Raw genomic sequence first — 20,503 nt, forward strand, 5'->3', positions numbered from 1 at the left:
TCTTTTTAATTATAGGACTTACGCATCTGTGTCAATCATCTCCGCTTGCAATGTGGGGAATGAACCCAGCGCTATGATTGGTCGAACTCTTCTTCTTTTGCTGTTGCTTGATTTGAGGACAAAAACTTGATTTGAGGTGCAAAGAGGCGTCACCAGGTTTTTGCGTAGTTTAGAGTGACAAATCGTACCAGCGTACTTTGAGGTCAAAATGCGTGCCCGCTACGCAAAATGCGTACATGTTGGCAGGTATGCTCTGTGGACAGAGGAGAACCTTCCAGAAGAACGACCATCTCTGCAGCACTCCTCCAATCAGGCCTGTATGGTGGCCAGACGGAAGCCACTCCTCAGTAAAAGGCACATGACAGCCCACTTGGAGTTTGCCAAAAGACTCTGACCATGAGAAACAAAATTCTCTGGTCTGATGAAACAAAGATTGAACTCTTTGGCCTGAATGGCAAGCATCATGTCTGGAGGAAACCAGGCACCGCTCATCACCTGGCCAATACCATCCCTACAGTGAAGCATGGTGGTGGCAGCATCATGCTGTGTGGATATTTTTCAGCAGCAGGAACTGGGAGACTAGTCAGTATCGAGGGAAAGATGAATGCAGCAATGTACAGAGACATCCTTGATGAAAACCTGCTCCAGAGCACTCTGGACCTCAGAATGGGGCGACGGTTCATCTTCCAACAGGACAATGACCCTAAGCACTCAGCCAAGATAACAAAGGAGTGGCTACAGGACAACTCGGTGAATGTCCTTGAGTGGCCCAGCCAGAGCCCAGATTTGAACCCGTTTGAATATCTCTGGAGAGATCTGAAAATGGCTGTGCACCGATGCTCCCCATCCAACCTGATGGAGCTTGAGAGGTTCTGCAAAGAAGAATGGGAGAAACTGCCCAAAAATAGGTGTGCCAAGTTTGTAGCATCATACTCAAATAGACTTGGGGCTTTAATTGGTGCTTCAACAAAGGAGCCAAGGCTGTGAATACTTTTGTACATGTGATTTATTTTACCCTGAGCTGAAACAGGATACAGGAAAGCAAGAAGTTATAGCATTGTTTGATGTTCAGCAGATCAACACCCTGAGTAAACCATCAGTTTAGTTCTAACACACCCTTCTTTAAAGGGGTAAGGATACTTAATGTATCAAATAATGAGACTAAGTTTGATACTTGCATGTCTCGTCCATTTGCATTAAACTGTCCTGATGCAATTTGTTGAGGCTCTAGTTGATCTTTGCTGATGTGGTCTTGATGAGAGAGAACCAGTGGGAGTCAGAGGATCTTTGGTAAATGGAAAGACAAGGCCGCAGCCTGGCGCAAGCTTGGGTTCCTTGGGGGACTTCTAGTTCAGCATCATCTTCACTTTAGGACTTCTCAGGAAGGACCAAGAGAGTAAGAGAGCCAAGAGGGTAAGAGGACAAGAGGACAAGCCAGGAGCTAAGAGAGTTTTTACAGCGTGAAGATGTCACACCCTCTGGAGGTGTGTGAGCCAATCAAAAACCATCCCTTTGGAGGGAATTTTTACGACCCATTGTCTTCTAGCAGGGCATTTGAATGTTTAATTTCATTGGGTGTTTACGAAAAGAATCTACAAGATTCTTATAATACTAATGTGTCATAAAGTTAGCAAAATGAAATGTAAATTAACAAATGGAGGACGAAGATTGGAGTTTATAGAGACTGAACATGCTACACATATGATTTTGGTTAACAATAGTATGCAAGTCATGTCTCAGACCAAAATAGTTTAGAAGAGAGAATGAATACATAGGCCAAACCACATAAAAGGAAAATTATGAGATGGAAAATTAGATACATGTTAATACGTTTATCACATGGTTATATAGAATATAGGATTAAAAGGGTTCATTTCTTCTTCTCAGCAAGAATTAAGAGAGTGTCACAACTCTCTGGAAATTCCGTTGGGTCGTAAAGCTTGTTATCAGTCTTAATGTGTCCTGTAACAGGACACCAGGTTCTGCCAGTGGGTAGGCTTCATTTGTGGGGGAAGTTTCATAGAACTTTGTTGGAAGAGTGAGTTTGTTGGATTATTCATTAAATGTAATGAATAATTTGTGTGTCTCTGATTGGTCCAGACGCTACACTGTATATATATATATATATATATATATATATATATATATATATATATATATATATACACAGTAGTCAACATTTGAAGTGGATCAAAAAAGTTAATCAAAGTTGTCCTAAGACAAGAACGGGTAATTTTCAAAATTCATGTACATAACATACATAGTTAATGTACATTTCCAGAAGAAAATGTGAAGTGGTGCTTGCAGTGGCAAAACTCGCCGCTCGGTTGCTAGGGTGTGCTATATGATTGCATACGAGACAACAAACACGTCTGTACGATATTGTGGAGCTGAGATATGGCTTATTTATGTGTTCAGGTGGTTACTAAGGTACTCTATATGGTTGCTATGGTGTGCTTATACAGTTTATGAGATGATATTTAAAGACTAGTTGACAGTCTAAGTCAAAAAAAGCAAACTCCATGTTTCTTCTATTTTCTGGAGCTGAAATATGGCTTGGAAATAAAGTTTTATGGTTGCTAGGGTGGCATAAGTGGTTGCTAGGGCGTAGCCATGAAGTTATTATGTCACTACTTATTGGCTTCTTGATAGGCCGAGTCAAAAGAGCCCAACCCCAAGTCTCCATGACCTTCTGGTCAAAAGATATGATCTCACAAATTTTGTGCCAATGTTAAGTCTATGGGACTTTTTTCGGCCAATTATTTGCCCCTGGGGCAAACACCGTACCCCCGATCGGTAAGAAAAGTTACATTATAAGTTATAACTTTGATGAAAGGTTTTGATCCACTTCAAGTGTTAACTACTGTATATAGCCGCTCTGGAGAAAACAGTGAAGACATCGTCCAGCTCAGTTCAGTTCTCATATAATGGTGTCAATGCAGACAGATCAATAATATTGTTGAATATTAAGTGTCCCCAATTAAGCAAGCCAAAGGCGAGGAAGGCATTGATTAACATGTGTCTTTAAAGCTGCAGTCCGTAGCTTTTTTGGGGTTAAAAATTATCCAAAATACATATTTGAGAAAATACATAACCAGCCAGTGTTCAAAACTCTCTGCTTGCCGTAGCTCGATTCAAAGCGGTAAGCTTGTAATAATGTTTTTAATTCCAGTGGTACTGGTGGATTTCCGCGTGAGATTCGAGCATGTCTTTGCGTCATTACGTCACATCTGTACACATAAAGAAGGAGTCTCGGCTAGTATAAGCTATATTGAGTCATTACGTCACATCTGTACACATAAAGAAGGAGTCTCGGCTAGTAGGCTATATTGAGTGTGAGGATGTTGGAGGTGGAGATTTATAGCCTTTTCTCACTGCACTTGATATAATTAAACTTATCAATTTGATGGCGGATCCAGAAAGGTTCAAACGACAATCACCAGTGACAACTAGAGACTCACCCGCTGTAAAATACAAAAGACTTCGGAGTGGCTACAGAAAAAAAAGAGACTGCAACCGGACCCATGCGAAAACAAGGATACATATCGGAAGGACATTACATGTAGTCACGCAATGCTGATGTTGTTAACATTAACAATTTGAGAAAAAAGAATAATTTGCACGGTTTTGCGTGATATGATAACTTAAAGGTTGGGTAGGTCGTTTTTGGTCTAAAAAACTTTTTCCCAAATTTGTTTAAACTTTCTATATATATCAATGCATAATTAAAATGTAAGTACTCTGATAAAAAGAGTATAAAAATCGAGTGACTCTAGACCGTTTAATCTGCACTAAACACAGCTCATTATTTCCTTCCGGGACGAAACAAAGGATTGGCTTAGGCGACTGTCACTCTCTCGCAACCATGGCAACACCCCCGCTGCTACATGCGCTGCCCACATGCGCGCACTCGTTTGACTCGAGGAGGGTAAGAGACTAGTAAGAGACACAATTACATGCAAAACACGGCGTATATGTTATGAATCTTACACAAAATTCACCTTCATCACAGTGTAACTGATTGTAATGGGAAAACGTGTATCAATGCAACCTGTTTTTAGCTTTGCTTTATGTTACTAGCTCGTTAACGAATCAAACTCAATATATTTTAAACTTTAACAGTATCGATATGCTAGCTTGATAGTGAGTATTAACAGCCATGTTAGTTGTTTATATTCATAATGATAAAGTTAGGTATTTTATTACATGTGAGTCTGACATGATGTCACTACATGCACTGCTCCTCTCCGCTCGGCGCTAGTAAGCGCGTCCTCCAGCTGTGAGCTGTCGGCATCGCACGTTCATGTGTTTTGGGGGCGTGGTTTTGGAAGGAGCCCAGAATGGAGGGGGTGGAAGTGAATGGAGATAAGTAGCTGTGTTTATTACAGCCCTGAGAGGACTACAGACACTCGATTTTTATACTCTCTTTTCCAGAGTACTTACATTTTAATTATGCATTGATATATATAGAAAGTTTAAACAAATTTGGCAAAAAGTTTTTAAAAAAAATTCTACCTACAATACCTTTAAGCGATTGTTAGATTTAATCAGCGCGATTTACTGCAATGTCAGAACCAGAACAAAAGTGGATGTTTCTTACTACTTCAGATGACATTTTCCGGTGAAAAATTCTTATGTTGGTCATACTTCCAAAAAGAATAATCTGTGATTCTGAATGCCAGTATCCACACCGACGCGGTGACTGACAGCCTCACAGTCTCCTCAAACATTGTGTTCATCCGCGCTGTGCCGTGTCGAGGGTGTTGAAGTACAACTCACGTAAAGTAGTGATGGGCGGATCGATCCTGAAGTATCGATACTTCGATACTGACGTGGTATCGAAAAGGATCGATCCTCACATAAAAATATCGATCCAAATGTGGTTTTTTTTTACCAGTAATTTTTTATTAATTTAGCACGCAATTCAGTGCGTAAAATAAGCTTCTAAGTGGAAAAATAAGCGAATGTTAGCGGGTAATTGTGTAGGATAGAACCTTTTCTCCTAGTCACCTAGTCATCTGTATACAAGACGAAACCAATCAATCACAGAGAGCGTTCGATGCTGGTGCTTCGCTGAGCTCACAGGCCCAGTGCGTTTGGGAAACGAAGCCTTGCTTAGATGACAGTGAAACAATCGGGAGTTATTTCGCAATAAACGAACCAAAACTGTACATAACGGTTTAAAATGTTGACGTCAGTAAGATCTTTTTTATGAAATTAATATTTTTATTCAACAAGGATCGATGCATTAAATTGATCAAAAGTGACAGTCAAGGGTTTTACACTGTAAAAAAAATCTACTTCATATAAATGCTGTTCTTTCAACTTTGTTCATCAAATAATTCTGCATAAAATGTTTCATTTCCAACAAAATATGAAACTGTTTTCAACATTGATAATAATAAGAAATGTTTCCTGAGCAGCAAATCAGCATATTAAAATGAATTATCATCATGACTGGAGTAATGATGCCGAAAATTCAGCCTTGATCACATTAATAAATTACAGTTTACTATGGCAGGCATAGAAAACAGATAGCCTATGTTAAATTGTAATATTACAGTTTTTACTAAGAGAAATAAAAATCTTACAGACCCCAAACTTTTGAACAGTAGGCTAGTACTAGTAGGCTAGTAGCCTACTATAATTAGGGTAGTTTTGTAAAAGTCACTGACTAATTAAAGGGGAGTTGAGAGCACAAATCACAAAATATTTAGGACTAGTAGTCATAAAAACGTGTTCAGATTTAGCATATTAATGATGCATTCACCTCATAAATCATGACACACTGCTCTAGCACAGGAAAGTGCATACAAGTTCAAATGCATGCTTTTAAAATGAAAAAGTATCGGTATCGGTATCGATATCGGCGATACTGGCCCTGTATTTACTTGGTATCGGATCGATACAGAAATTTGCAGTATCGCCCATCACTAACGTAAAGTTGATAATTCCGCGAATGACTGCAATTGCAGATTTCGAACAGAGATGGCGACAAAGAGGAAAAACGCCGGACTGCAGCTTTAATGTTAATCAAACAACTAAAGACAAAGGGAAAATTACTCACTGCTCTTTTTAAAATTTAATAGGATTATTCTATATTCAATTTATACACTGAAGAATATGCAGTGTTGTTTTACATGTGATTAGCCTACTTTCTGATGATAAAGACAAGCTCTTCCTAATCACTAAGAAAGGGAATGGCATATGTTGCACATGTTTCTTGCCAATAGCCTAAACAGTAGGGGTGGAACGGTACACAGAAGTCACGGTTCGGTTCATACCTCGGTTCAGACATCACGGTTCGGTACGATTTCGGTACAATGGAGGGAAAAGCAAAACAAAAATGCAGAAGGCATTGTATTTTTTAAATAAGTTTTATTAATAAAGGCATAGAACCAGTTTATTTGTAGTGCACTGACAATAGTTTTATATAATTCGTTTATTAATTAAATTAATAAAAAGACAAAAAGACCTTGCGATATGCTTGGTAATTGATATAATAATTTGGTATAATGAATTATAAATAATTGATTTCTGTATAAAATAATATTACCATTAAAAACGCATTCGATTTTCTTTTTTAATCAATGTAGAATGTGTAAGATTAGTGCTCCGAGGACGAGAAATGAAAACCAATGCGATATGATGAATGTCTAAAAGATGGGACCCACAGACTGTTTTGAAATGGAGTTGGATAAATATGTTTTGCTTTTAAAACAGTGTGTGTGTGTGTGTGTGTGTGAGAGAGAGAGAGAGAGAGAGAGAGAGAGAGAGAGAGAGAGAGAGAGAGAGAGAGAGAGATTGGGTGACAGTTGTAGGTTACAGTTTGACAAGAGTTTACAGTGTGACAAAAGCACAATGTGGTGTTTTATTGCGAGTGTACACAAATATAAGTAAACACTTTGCAGGTTTAATGATCTGTATGAACAAAATGACGGAGTATGTTTTTTATGTTTCCACTGTTCAATCGCGGCCGCGCCTCTCTCTCTCACACACAAACACACACACTCCAGCATTGCAATCTTGACATCGCAGCCTGTTCATTATGCGGTCACTAGGGGTGGAACGGTACATGTATTCGTATTGAACCGAAACGGTACGGGCGTCACGGTTCGGTGCACGAATTTGCACGCAGAATACACGGTACAAATCAAAAAAACCTCTTAAATAGCGATGAATTTCGCTCTATTCGCTTTTGGTGTGACTGTGAACGCAGCAATGAACAGGCTGCGATCAAGATTGCAATGCAGGAGTGTGTGTGTGTGTCTGTGTGCACGAGAGAGAGAGAGAGAGAGAGAGAGAGAGAGAGAGAGAGAGAGAGAGAGAGAGAGGCGCGATGAACAGTGTGTGTGTGTGCGAGAGAGAGAGAGGCGCGATCGAACAGTGTGTGTGTGTGTGCGCGCGCGTGCGAGAGAGAGAGGCGCGGTGTGTGTGTGTGTGTGTTCGCGCGCGCGAGAGAGAGACGCGGGCGCGAATCGCGCGATGAACAGTGTGTGTGTGTGCGCGCGCGTGCGAGAGAGAGAGAGAGAGGCGCGGGCGCGAATCGCGCGATGAACAGTGTGTGTGTGTGTGTGTGTGTGTGTGTGTGTGTGTGTGTGTGTGTGTGAGTGTGTGAGTGTGTGTGAGAGAGGCACGGGCGATCGAACAGTGGAAACGTAAAAACATACTCCGTCATTTTTTTCATACAGGACATCATTAAAACTGCAAATTGTTTACTTATATTTGTGTACACTCGCAATAAAACACAACATTGTGCTTTTGTCACACTCTAAACTCTTGTCAAACTGTAACCTACACCTGTTAACAAAAGTTTTTATGGTAGTATTATTTTATACGGAAATCAATTATTTATAATTCAGATGAGAATAAAGTTAGTTAATTAAAATGAAGGAAAACAAATATCTTGATCTGAAATAGCAAATTAATTTTAAATTCATTCAGGTACAGTTACCAAACATATCTCAAGGTCTTTTCGTCTTTTTAATAATTTAATTAATAAACTAATTATATAAAACTACTGTCAGTGCACTACAAATAAACTGGTTCTATGACTTTATTAATAAAACTTATTTAAAAAAATACAAGGCTTAAGACATTTATAAAAATGCCTTCTGCATTTTTGCTTTGCTTTTCACTCCCTTGTACCGAAATCGTACCGAACCGTGATGTCTGAACCGAGGTATGAACCGAACCGTGACTTCTGTGTACCGTTCCACCCCTAGCGGTCACACCAAACGCGAATAGAGCGTTAAATTCGCGTCTAGTTCGACGCTAGTCCAAAGCGAATAGGACGCGCGTATAAAGCCAACGTTTGAAGTGAACGCGCGTTTAGAGCTAAGCCGATGGTACAGATTATGTGTCCCTAAAGAACCCGCGTATCTAACAGTAGTTCCGCATTACATTAATTAATTTTCACGCGAGTTTTATTTATTTTTATACCGTGTATTCTCCGTGTAAATTCGTGCACCGAACCGTGACGCCCGTACCGTTTCGGTTCGGTACGAATACATGTACCGTTCCACCCCTACTAAACAGCTCAAAAGTTGTCAATTCATGAAATAATCTCATCTCTTAATTTTAATACTTAAAAATAATTTTCGTTAAAGGGATAGTTTACCCAAAAATGAAAATTCTGTCATTAATTACTCGCCCTTATGTCGTTTCCAAACCCGTAATACTTTTGTTCATCTTCGGAACACAAATAAAGATCTTTTTGATGGAATCTGAGAGCTTTCTGTCCACTCATAGACCGCTACGCAACTGACACTTTGATGCATCCAAACGAAAATTTGGACTAAACCGCTCAATTCATATGATATTAGTTTTACAATCCCTTTATGAACTTTTTTTTAAGCGTCAAAGTGTCAGTTACGTAGCTGTCTATAGAGTACAGAAAGTTCTCAGGTTTCATCAAAAATTTCCTTCAGTTGTGTTCTGAAGATGAACAAAAGGGAACGACATGAGGGTGAGTAATTAATGACAGAATTTTCATTTTTGGGTGAACTTTCCTAGCTAAATAACCCCTGTGGGTCCATTTGAAACCTTCTATTTATCATGTAGTACTATTTATTTTGGTTATCTGTGATCTGTATCAGCCGATACTGCTTTCAATGATCGGCCCAAAAATCCTGATCAGAGCACCCTTAATATTGCCGTTTGCAAAAAGAAACATTGCTGACTCATGGTGACCAGTGGGAACCGCTGTAATCTATGCATGTGTGAACTAAGAACATAGATTGTGCCATAGTTATCAGTAAATTAAATTAATCTTGGTTTTTACTGTACTCTCTGGAGTGCTAGATCAATAGAATGCCTCGCAAGGGTAGAACAAGGATGTTTGTGACAAAAATGTGGCCAAAGTATTTTGCATGTTAATGGAGGACAATTAATTAACTTCTGTCAAAGAATTGCACAATAGTCAGACTAAAAGCAACCACCACTGGATATTTCTTGCATACAATTTAGTAACGGTGGAAATGATTTATATGTTTTCTGCAGGTCACGACAGGCTTTAACCAAGGTAATGATTTTAAAGGCAATGTCAAAAATCTATAATGAATCTAGCCACCCCACTAATTAATAAGGTAGTTTTCCGTAAGTAAGAACACAATTAGGGGGTGTTGGGGAGTAGTAATAAATTAACTGAAAGCAGCAGCAATAACTAACTACATTTTGCATGATGGTCGCTCAGCTATTTACAAAATTGTGTTCTTTTACAAGCAATTTTTTACCTACAGGTAGTGCTGTTTATATGCCTTATTATATTGTACATGTAGCCTTAATAATAAATAATCAAAACATTGTCTACTAGAATCACATCATTTTAATTTACTAATTACAATGGGTGGGGGGGGGGGGGGGGGGGTGTATTTAATTTATAAATACGCATCAGCAGCTTTTTAAAAATGTAATCCTATACAATAGGATAATTATATTATTTAAATCAATGAAGATAGCTACATTTGTTTCTAACATTCTACAGTGGAGAAAATAATTATTTGATCCCCTGCTGATTTTGTAAATTTGCCCACTTACAAAGAAATGAAGGGTCAATCATTTTATGGTAGGTTTAATTTAAAAGATAGAGACATAATATCAACCAAAAATCCAGAAACAAAAACATTATATATAGGTTATAAATGGATTTGCATTTCAGTGAGTGAAATAAGTATTTGATCCCCAAGCAAAACATAATTTAGTACTTGGTGGAGAAACCCATTTCCTGTAGTTGGTCACCAGGTTTGCACACACATCTCAGGAAGGATTTTGGTCAATTCCTCTTCACAGACCCTCTCTAAATCCTTAAGGTTTCTTGGATGTCGCTTTGCAACTCGAAGTTTCAGCTCCCTCCACAGATTTTCTATATGATTAAGGTCTGGAGACTGGCTAGGCCACTCCAAGACCTTAACGTGCTTCTTCTTGAGCCACTCCTTTGTTACCTTGGTGGTATATTTTGGGTCATTGTCATGCTGGAAGACCCATCCTCAGTGTTCTGGTTGAGGGAAGGAGTTTCTCGTCCAAGATTTTACAGTACATGGCCCCGTCCATCAGCCCTTCAATACGGTGAAGTCGTCCTGTAGAGAAACAGCCCCAGTGCATAATGTTTCCACCTCCATGCTTGACTGTAGGGATGGTGGTCTTGGGGTCATAGTCAGCATTTCTCTTCCTCCAAACACGACGAGTTCAGTTGATGCCAAAGAGCTCAATTTTGGTCTCATCTGACGACAGCACTTTCTCCCAAGCCTTCTCTGAATCATTAGATGTTCATTGGCAAACTTCAGACGGGCCTGTACATGTGCCTTCTTGAGCAGGGGGACCTTGCGGGGGCTGCAGGATTTCAATCCATTGCAGCGTAGTGTGTTACCAATGGTTTGCTTGGTGACTGTGGTCCCAACTGCCTTGAGATTATTTACAAGCTCCTCCCGTGTAGTTCTGGGCTGATCCCTCACCTTTCTCTCAATCATCAATACCCCATGAGACGAGATCTTGCATGGAGCTCCAGACCGATGGCGATTGAAGGTTATTTTGTATTTCTTCCATTTCCGAATAATGGCACCAACAGTGGTCTCCTTCTCACCATGCTTCTTGCTGATGGTCTTGTAGCCCATTCCAGCCTTGTGCAGGTCTACAATCTTCTCCCTGATGTCCTTTGACAGCTCTCTGGTCTTGCCCATGGTGGTGGAGACAGAGGTTGGAATGGCAGATTAGAGCTGGATGATTAATCGAAAAATAATCGAAACCGAAATTCAGAGCCTATAACCGACGTAATTTTACCATGTCGTTTTTTTCGGTTTTTTAATCCTATTGATATTTCCGCCCACTGTGTGTTAATGTACTTTCCCCTTAAAAGATATTACCGCGTGTGTAGTCACGTGACTCCACCCCGTACAGTCTGCGACATTGAAGCAACATGAGCCTCTTTCACACAGCGCGTTGATCCCGGGAAATATTCCTTCTGTGTGAACGCAAACACGACCCGGGATTGATGTCAGGTTGGGGACCTAGTAACATTGCCGTGTTCAGTCCCGGAACGCGCGCTGTATGAACAAAAGCTGTAATCAATGCCGTGTCGTAATGATGGCGCTGAAGCCTGGATTGTTCGCCAGCGTAATGATCGATTCGAATCAGAGAAAAAAAATGCACAAGCGTGGTTTCTCGAGAGAGAAATCGCAGCTCATAAGCAGACGCTGCTGAGACATTACATGTCACATCGATGTGTTACGTGTCTTTACGGGATTTTTACGGGTTGTGTGTGTGTGTGTGTGAACGCACTCTCTGATTCCGGAAAATCACTGGCAGTGTGAATGAACCAAAGTCAAACGAACCCGGGTCAAATCATCCGTACAACACCGGAATCTCTGTGTGAAAGGGAACTCAAGAGTCAACTCAGCAATAGGAGCCGCTTACCATAAAGATACAGTGTAAAAGGATTAGTTTTTTCGTTTTTTTACAAGTTATATTTTACTTTTAAGATGGCAATATTTACAATAATTTGTTTAGTTTACAAAAATAACTATTTAAAAGTACTTTATTTTACATTTTTAGGAAACTTTCTTTTTACATTAAAACTTAAATGACTTTTTTATAAGACGTTTTTATTTCAAGCATTGTATGCTTTGTTTGATTCAATTGTTTGAAATATTTAATAAATAAGCATTAATAGCTTTCTGTGTGTTTCCTTATTTTAGAATCACAAAGATAGGATTATGCACTCTTTCATTAGAAAAAATAACCGTGAACATATTTACAGTATAAGCCTTGCCAGTGACATGAGAAATAAAAATAAAATAAAAAATAATCGTTCAATAATCGTAATCGAGGTAACTTGTTTGATTAATCGTGATTATGATTTTAGCCAAAATCGTCCAGCCCTATGGCAGATACAGATTCTGTGGACAGGTGTCTTTTATACACATACCAAGGTGATATTAGAAGTACTTTCTTAAAGTGACAGGACTAATCTATGTTCCACATGGCCACACAACCAATCTGTGGGAGGCAGAATTATTGCTGGTTGGTCGGGGATCAAATACTTATTTAACTCGATCAAATGCTAATCAATTTATAACCTTTATATAATGTGTTTTTTCTGGATTTTTTGGTTGATATTCTGTCTCTTATCAGTTTAAATAAACCTACTGTAAAAATTATAGACCCTTCATTTCTTTGTAAGTGGGCAAACTTACAAAATCAGCAGGGGATCAAATAATTATTTTCTCCACTGTATAGTACTTTTTCTCTAAAGGGTTGCTTGGGTAACACTTTACAATAAGGTTCATTAACTACATTACATTACACTACTAAAATCTTGTTAACATTAGTTAATGCACTGTGAACTAGGAACTAACAATGAACAGCTGTATTTGTATTAACTAACGTTAACAAAGATTGACAAATACAGTAACAAATGGATTGCTCATGGTTAGTTCATGTTAGTTACTACATTAACTAATGTTAACTAATGAACCTTATTGTAAAGTGTAACCGTAGCTTAAATGCAGTTACGCTGCTTTAAATCAATAATAGATTGTACAGTAGCTTCACAAAGCACGGTTTCAAAATAGCTTCCCCAACACTGTACATTAGCATGTACTGTAGCATTGTACCATGTTAGTTTTAGCACATTTTTCTTTATTCAGTATCTGGATTTGGAATTTGTATTGTCATGCAGAATAAATACGAGTGTAAGGGTGAATCAATATTTAGCACTGTTGTAATCTATAAGTACAGTACATTTCTGTTCATAATATTCAACGCAACTAATTCAATTTATAGAGAGGAAAGAACTGGCCATCTGTCTAGAAAATCTGGTAAAATAATTATTCATGTGGAAGGAATTATTGTATACCATTCTTACACATCAAGTGGTCGCAGTGTTATGCAGTCTAACACGCATTAGTGTATGTCTAACTAGCATTCCACTACATCCTAGTGAATAATGGTTAATGCAATTCTGTGAATGCACTGCTTTGGAATTAAAGGCACATCAAATAATACTGGCTTGCTACGTTCTCTATTCTGCCCATTTCTTACACAATAAAATAATGTGTTTGAAAGCAGCAGGGACAAGAAGTTAATTCCTACAACACGCAAAATGTTGGGTATTTTTATAGCAGGGATGTTTCTTGGATGAGGTAAATTTGGATGAGAAAATAAGCAGTATAAAAAAAAGCACAGAAATAAAACAAAATATTGTTATAGGGTAGGACAGGGCAAGATGTGCTATAATGACATATCTTTAATCAATTATGACATATCTTTAATCAAATTATAGGCGATTAAATAAGTATATATTTGTATGCATAAGTCAAAGAATAAGTGTACTTTTCTTTGAATCTGGATCTATTTACTGGGATTCTGCTTTGTCTGTTATCAGTTATTCACTTATTATATATCGCACAGTGTTGTTATTGTTAGCTAAATTGATTGGAAATTGTTTTCGTTAATTGAAATAAAGCTCAATAGCATATCTAAATAAAAATTCCCCCCAAAAAAGAAAAATGTCGCTTGAATAAATTTAAGGGGGAAAATAGTTCTGATTAGGGAAAAAAGGTAAGGAGGGAGGAGATAATAATATCCATCATTGAGAGGGAAGGTGGGCCAGGACCGTGGTACAGGACTGGCTGAGTAGAAGACCACCAAGGCAGAGCCAGTGGAAGAGGCCATGGCGGAATCTTGAAGTGATGATTAAATTGACGTTATATGATCATATTTTTTTGATGGTAAGAACATTTTTGACTAACTGTAGCATGTTTATTGAGGATGCAGCCACCTAGTAATGCTTTACAATAATCCAGTCTAGAGGTCATGAATGCATGAACTTGCTTTTCTGCATCAGTGTTATGCAGCTTAGCATTGTTTCTGAGGTGGAAGAAGGCTGTTTTTGTAACAAGAAATATGACTTTCGGAAGACAAGTTGCTGTCTTATATAACACCCAGGTCTTTAAAGGCATAAGTTTTGCCGCTAGAGGCTTCCACTTCCACTTCCACTCCAAAACAAAGGCTTAGCTTGATGACGCTGTGAATGAGCATGGAATTATGGGAGTTGTTGTCTTCACTTACATAGCCGATTGGTAAACAATCTGACGGCATAAATCCTGTACACGAATGAGCTAATCTATTAAAGTTTTATTAACGTTACTGTGGTATGAAGCAGGGCGGGGCCAAGAGCCTCGGACATTTTACAATGCTGGTTTTATTATGCTTATGCCTTTTTATTTAATTAAATATATTAATTTTTTTTACAATTAAAGTTACGTTTAAATTCGGCCTTCTTCCCTGAACTTGAACTTTGTTACAAATTAACATTTATTTAATTTTAATTCTAATGACACAGCCTGAAGTGCTGAATTACTAATCATCTAGGTCGCTTTGAAAATTGTGGGTTAATGCAGCACCGTTTTACTTGGTCAAAAGAATCACACTAAAATGGATTTAAGTGTGTTGAAAGTTATCTTATAATGTTACTCTGTGGCTTCGCTCGGTGGCTAGTATTAGACACTTGTTGCACACTGCAGTAAGATTGATATTGAAATATCAATCTTAATAAAAACTGGATGACTTGTGTTGCTAAATGACATGCAATTAATTTATATAAAATTTTATAATGGAGACAATGCTGTTTTACTGTTACTGTGGCTATGTTAGCCACTTGACAAAATAGCATTGTCTCTGCATGGTACAAATGTTACCCCGGTAAATCAAGAAAACCAAGATATTTAAAGATATTTGTAAGAGTATACAACAAATTAGTTTTCTGTCGATAAATGTATCCAAACAGTTTCTCACCTGTCTAAAACATAATATATTAAAGCATCTTTGGTATTTCCATGGGTTTCTACGGAGGTAAATCAAGGGGACTGCGGATATGACGTCAATGACAGGCGACGCAATGACACGGGCCGTTACACTTGTTAATGGCTGATTGCTCTGGATTTAAACATTGTTGAAAACATTTGGGATAATGTAAGTACACAAGTAAACTGTATACAGGATAACGTAGTAGTGTTTTTTTTTTATCCAAAAATCGTACATATTGTGCCTTTAACTGTAAAGGGTGAAGTAACGGTAGATGCAAATTTTATTCTAAGAGATTCTGTGTGCACAATTTTGGTAATACCTTAGTCCAAATTTAACAGAAGAAAATGACTGGTCATCCAATATTTTATATCTTTAACACACTTTATATCTTTATCAACTTGGATAATTTAGAGATTTCGTCTGAATGAGATGAAATGTATCACCAGCATAACGGCGTAAACTAATTCCATGTTTTCTAATAATATTACCAAGTGGCAGCATGTATACTGAAAATAGCAGAGGGCCTAAAACAGACCCTTGTGGCTCTCCATAATTTTCTGACGTTAACTTGGACAATTCCCTGTTTAAATAAACAGGGATATGTACAATCAATACCACCTTTAATGCCTGTCCCTGAATCTCAGTGTAATTTTGTAATCGATCTAAATAAGAGTATGTTATGATCTACAGTATCTATAGTGTTGAACGCAGCACTATGATCAAGTAAATTTAGTATTGAGATGCAGCCATGGTCAGAAGCTAGAAGTCGTTTGTGATTTTAACAAGTGCAGTTTATGTCAAGTCAAGTCACATTTATTTATATAGCGCTTTTCACAATACAGATTGCATCAAAGCAGCTTCACAGTGATAACATGAAAGTAGTACAACACAGTTCAATAATATTGTTGAATATTAAATATCCCCAACTAAGCAAGCCAAAAGCAAGGCGACAGTGGCAAGGAACCAAAACTCCATCAGATTGGATGGAGAAAAAAACCTTGGGAGAACCCAGGCTAGTCAGGGGCCAGTTCTCCTCTGGCTAACAATCATAGGGTTTTAAAGAAGCTTTACAGTAAGTGCATATCAGAGAGTACCTGGAAAAAATACATTTAGTTAATCATGTAATATTTAGGGGATAACATATCGCCGGCGTTGAGTCGTCTCTTCGCAGGCGTTGAGTCGTCTCTTCACAGGCGTTGGTCTTCTCATCACAGGCGTTGAGGCATCCGAAATCCCCGTGAGAGGCAGGATACCAAACTGGAGCCTACGAATGCCATTTTTCTCGGGACAAGCGTCCCGAGATAACAGCAGAAAGGCAGATGGGAAATAATTAGCATAGCTGATGTTCATAATGATTTCCATTACACGGGAGTAGGTGTTAGAAAACCATAATCTCACAACTCTCCGCAACCCAAACTCTCCGCAACCCAACCGCAACCATACGGACCGACCCGTTTGTCTATAAGGCTGTCGAGCCCCACTGGTGCGTTAAGCAGTTTCAGTGGCAAACGGTTCCGTATGGCATAGCAGAGGACTAAAAGGTAAGCATTATGTGAATGCTTGACTAAAGAGACACGTCTTTAGTCTAGTTTTAAACTGTGTCAGCGAGTCAGAGCATCGGACCGTATCGGGAAGGCTATTCCAGAGTTTTGGAGCTAAATGCGAGAATGCCCTCCCTCCTTTCGTGGACTTCGATATCCTAGGAATGACCAGAAGCCTTGAATTTAGTGATCTTAGAGAACGCGGTGGATTGTAGGGCGAAAGAAGGTCCGTTAAGTACATAGGAGCTAAACCATTAAGGGCTTTATAGGTCAGTAGTAGTACTTTGTAATTGATACGGAACTTAATAGGTAACCAGTGCAGAGATGATAAAATCGGTGTTATATGATCATATTTTCTTGATCTAGTAAGAACTCTAGCGGCTGCATTTTGCACTAACTGTAGCTTGTTTATTGAGGATGCAGGACAACCAGCTAATAAAGCATTACAGTAATCTAGTCTCGAGGTCATGAATGCATGAACTAACTTTTCTGCATCAGAAACAGATATCATGTTACGTAATTTAGCAATGTTTCTAAGGTGGAAAAAGGCTGTTCTTGTAACAGATGAAATATGATTTTCGAAAGACAAGTTGCGGTCTAGTATAACACCCAGGTCTTTTACTGTAGTGGAAAAAGTAACAGGGCATCCTTCTATATTAAAGTCGTATTGTAAGAGGTTTTGTGTGTAGTTTTTTGGACCAATAAGTAATACCTCCGTTTTATCTGAATTTAATAGCAGGAAATTACGCGTCATCCAGCATTTTATATCTTTGAGACATTCTGTCAATTTAGATGAGGTAATGTTTTCATCTGGTCGTGATGAAATATATAATTGAGTGTCGTCAGCATAACAGTGGAAATTAATTCCATGTTTTCTTATAATATTACCAACTGGCAGCATATATATTGAGAATAGCAGAGGGCCTAGCACCGATCCTTGCGGTACTCCGTAGTCTACTGACGTTAACTTTGATTTTCCCCCGTGTAAAGAGACAAAATGATAACGGTCAGATAAGTACATTCTAAACCAGCTTAATGCCTGTCCCTGAACACCAGTGTAGTTTTGTAGTCGATCCAAGAGTATTTTATGATCTATAGTGTCGAACGCGGCGCTAAGATCAAGTAGGACTAGTATTGAGATACAGCCTTGGTCAGAAGCTAAGAGTAGATCATTTGTAATTTTAACTAGCGCAGTTTCTGTACTATGATGCGGTCTGAATCCTGACTGGAATTTTTCATAGATATCATTTTCTTGCAAAAAAGAGCACAGTTGAGCGGATACAACTTTTTCTAGTATTTTGGACATAAATGGAAGATTTGAAATGGGTCTGTAATTTGCTAGGTTATTTGGATCTAGTTGCGGTTTCTTAATGAGAGGTTTTATTACTGCCAACTTGAATATTCTTGGAACATGACCTAAGAATAAAGACGAGTTAATAATATTAAGAAGAGGCTCTTCCACTACAGGTAACACTTCTTTCAGTAGTTTAGTGGGTATTGGATCTAATGAGCATGTTGTTGGTTTAGATGCAATAATAAGTTTATTTAGCGCTTCCTGTCCTATCGTTGCAAAGCGGTGTAGTTGTTCTTGAGGGACGATAATTGAGGCTGAATCATAAGAGACCATAGAGGATTGTACATTTATAATTGTGTTTCGAATGCTTTCTATTTTCTCATTGAAATAATTCATAAAATCATTACTACTAAACTGTAACGGTATATTTTGCTCTGGTGATGTCTGTTTATTTGTTAGTCTAGCCACGGTGTTAAATAAGAACCTTGGATTATTTTGGTTATTTTCTATTAGTTTGCGGAGGTGCTCAGCCCTGGCTGTTTTTAGAGCCTTTTTATAACGTGACATACTGTCTTTCCACGCGATTCTAAAGACCTCTAAATTAGTTTGTTTCCATTTACGCTCTAGGTTACGAGTTTCTCTCTTGATATCATGCGTAACACTGTTGTACCATGGTGCTTTAGTTTTCTCTTTAACCTTTTTTAATCTAATTGGTGCAACAATATCTAATGTACTAGTGAAAATGGTGCTCAAACTGCTAGTCATTTCCTCTAGTTCATCTGTTTGTTTGGGTTCACTGAGCAGCTGAGATAGATCAGGTAAGCTATTTGAGAATCTATCTATAGTGGTTGGAAGGATTGTTCTGCCTGGTCTATAACGTGGCGCAACATGACATATTTCAGCAGTACGTATTATGCACGTTACCATGTAATGATCAGTGACATCATCACTTTGCGGTATAATATCTATATCAGTTGGATTGGTTCCATATGATATAATTAAATCTAGTGTATGATTTAGACGATGAGTGGGACCACGGACGTTTTGCTTGACCCCAAAGGAGTTTAATAAATCTGTAAACGCAGCCCCTAACGCATCATTTTTGTTGTCTACGTGTATGTTAAAATCTCCAACAATTATTGCTTTATCGACATTGACCAATAGATCCGAGAGAAAGTCTGCAAACTCTTTTAGAAATTCAGCATATGGCCCTGGAGGTCTATATACAGTAGCCAAGGCTAGAGATAATATGGATTTCTTTCTTACATCTAAGAGCGTAACATTTAGCATAAGTACTTCAAACGAATTAAATCTGTGACCTGTTTTCTGAGAAATATTAAGAATATCTTTATAGATTGTTGCAACACCGCCGCCACGACCAGTCAGACGGTGTTTATGTGCTATGATGAGTCCCGAATCCTGACTAAAATCTTTTCTTTTTTTGCAAGAAGGAGCACAATTGGGCAGACACAACATTTTCTAATATTTTAGACATAAATGGAAGATTTGAAAGGGGTCTGTAAATTTGACAATTCAATTGGATCTAGTTGTGGTTTCCTAATGAGGCTTAATGCAGGCCAGCTTGAAGGCTCTTGGGACATGACCCAGAGATGGAGACGAGTTAATAACATTGAGAAGGGACTCTTCTGCTATAGGTAACTCTTTCAGTAATTTAGTGGGTATTGAGTCTAATAAACATGTTGGTGGTTTAGACGCAATGAAAAGTTTATTTAGCTTTTCCTGCCCTATAAGTTGCAATTGTTCTTTAGGGGCAATAATTGAGGCTGAATCATAAAACGTTGTCAAAGGTTGTACATTTGCAATTGTATTTCTGATGCTTTTGATTTTCTCAGTAAATAAATTCATAAAGTCATTACTACTAAACTGTGTTAGAATATTCAGGTGACATGTTTATTTGTTAATCTAGCCACTAAATAAAATCTTTGTATTGTTTTGTTTATTTTCTGTGAGTTTGTGGAGATGCTCGGCCCTGCCGGCTTTTAGAGCCTTTTTATTGCGGTACATACTGTCTTTCCACACGATTCTAAAGACCTCTAAATGAGTTTGTTTCCATTTGCGCTCTAGTAGTAATACCATGGTGCAGTACTTTTCTCTCTAACCTTTTTTAATCTGATGGGTGCAACAGTTTCTGATGTACTAGAGGAGATACAGATACTGCTAGCCATTTCATCAAGTTTATTTGTGTGTTTGGGTACACTGAGCAGCTGAGACAGACAAGGCAGGTTATGTTTGAATCTAGTGATTGGAATAATTGTTCTACCTGGACAATTTGGATTAGGCCTACATATAAATCTGGGACAACTAACTAACAATGTCACATTGTTTCAGCAATGTAATTAAATGT

At 38.2% G+C, this 20,503-nt stretch overlaps 1 protein-coding gene and 1 long non-coding RNA gene across 3 annotated transcripts in view; one reads left to right on the top strand and one right to left on the bottom strand.

The window, feature by feature from the left end:
* csmd1a (CUB and Sushi multiple domains 1a) overlaps window positions 1-20,503 on the top strand; it is a 663,682-nt gene that overhangs the window by 153,830 nt on the left and 489,349 nt on the right. The window lies entirely within an intron of this gene.
* The window catches only part of LOC130084188 (uncharacterized), a 93,036-nt gene continuing 88,627 nt past the window's right edge, over window positions 16,095-20,503 (bottom strand). The window contains exon 2 of the long non-coding RNA XR_008806904.1: window positions 16,095-16,300. This is a non-coding gene — a long non-coding RNA (uncharacterized LOC130084188). The remainder of the gene's footprint in view (window positions 16,301-20,503) is intronic.

The sequence above is a fragment of the Rhinichthys klamathensis genome, unplaced genomic scaffold (genome assembly GCF_029890125.1).
Source record: "Rhinichthys klamathensis goyatoka isolate OS25496 unplaced genomic scaffold, OSU_Roscu_1.1 h1tg000003l_1, whole genome shotgun sequence".
Lineage (NCBI taxonomy): Eukaryota > Metazoa > Chordata > Actinopteri > Cypriniformes > Leuciscidae > Rhinichthys > Rhinichthys klamathensis.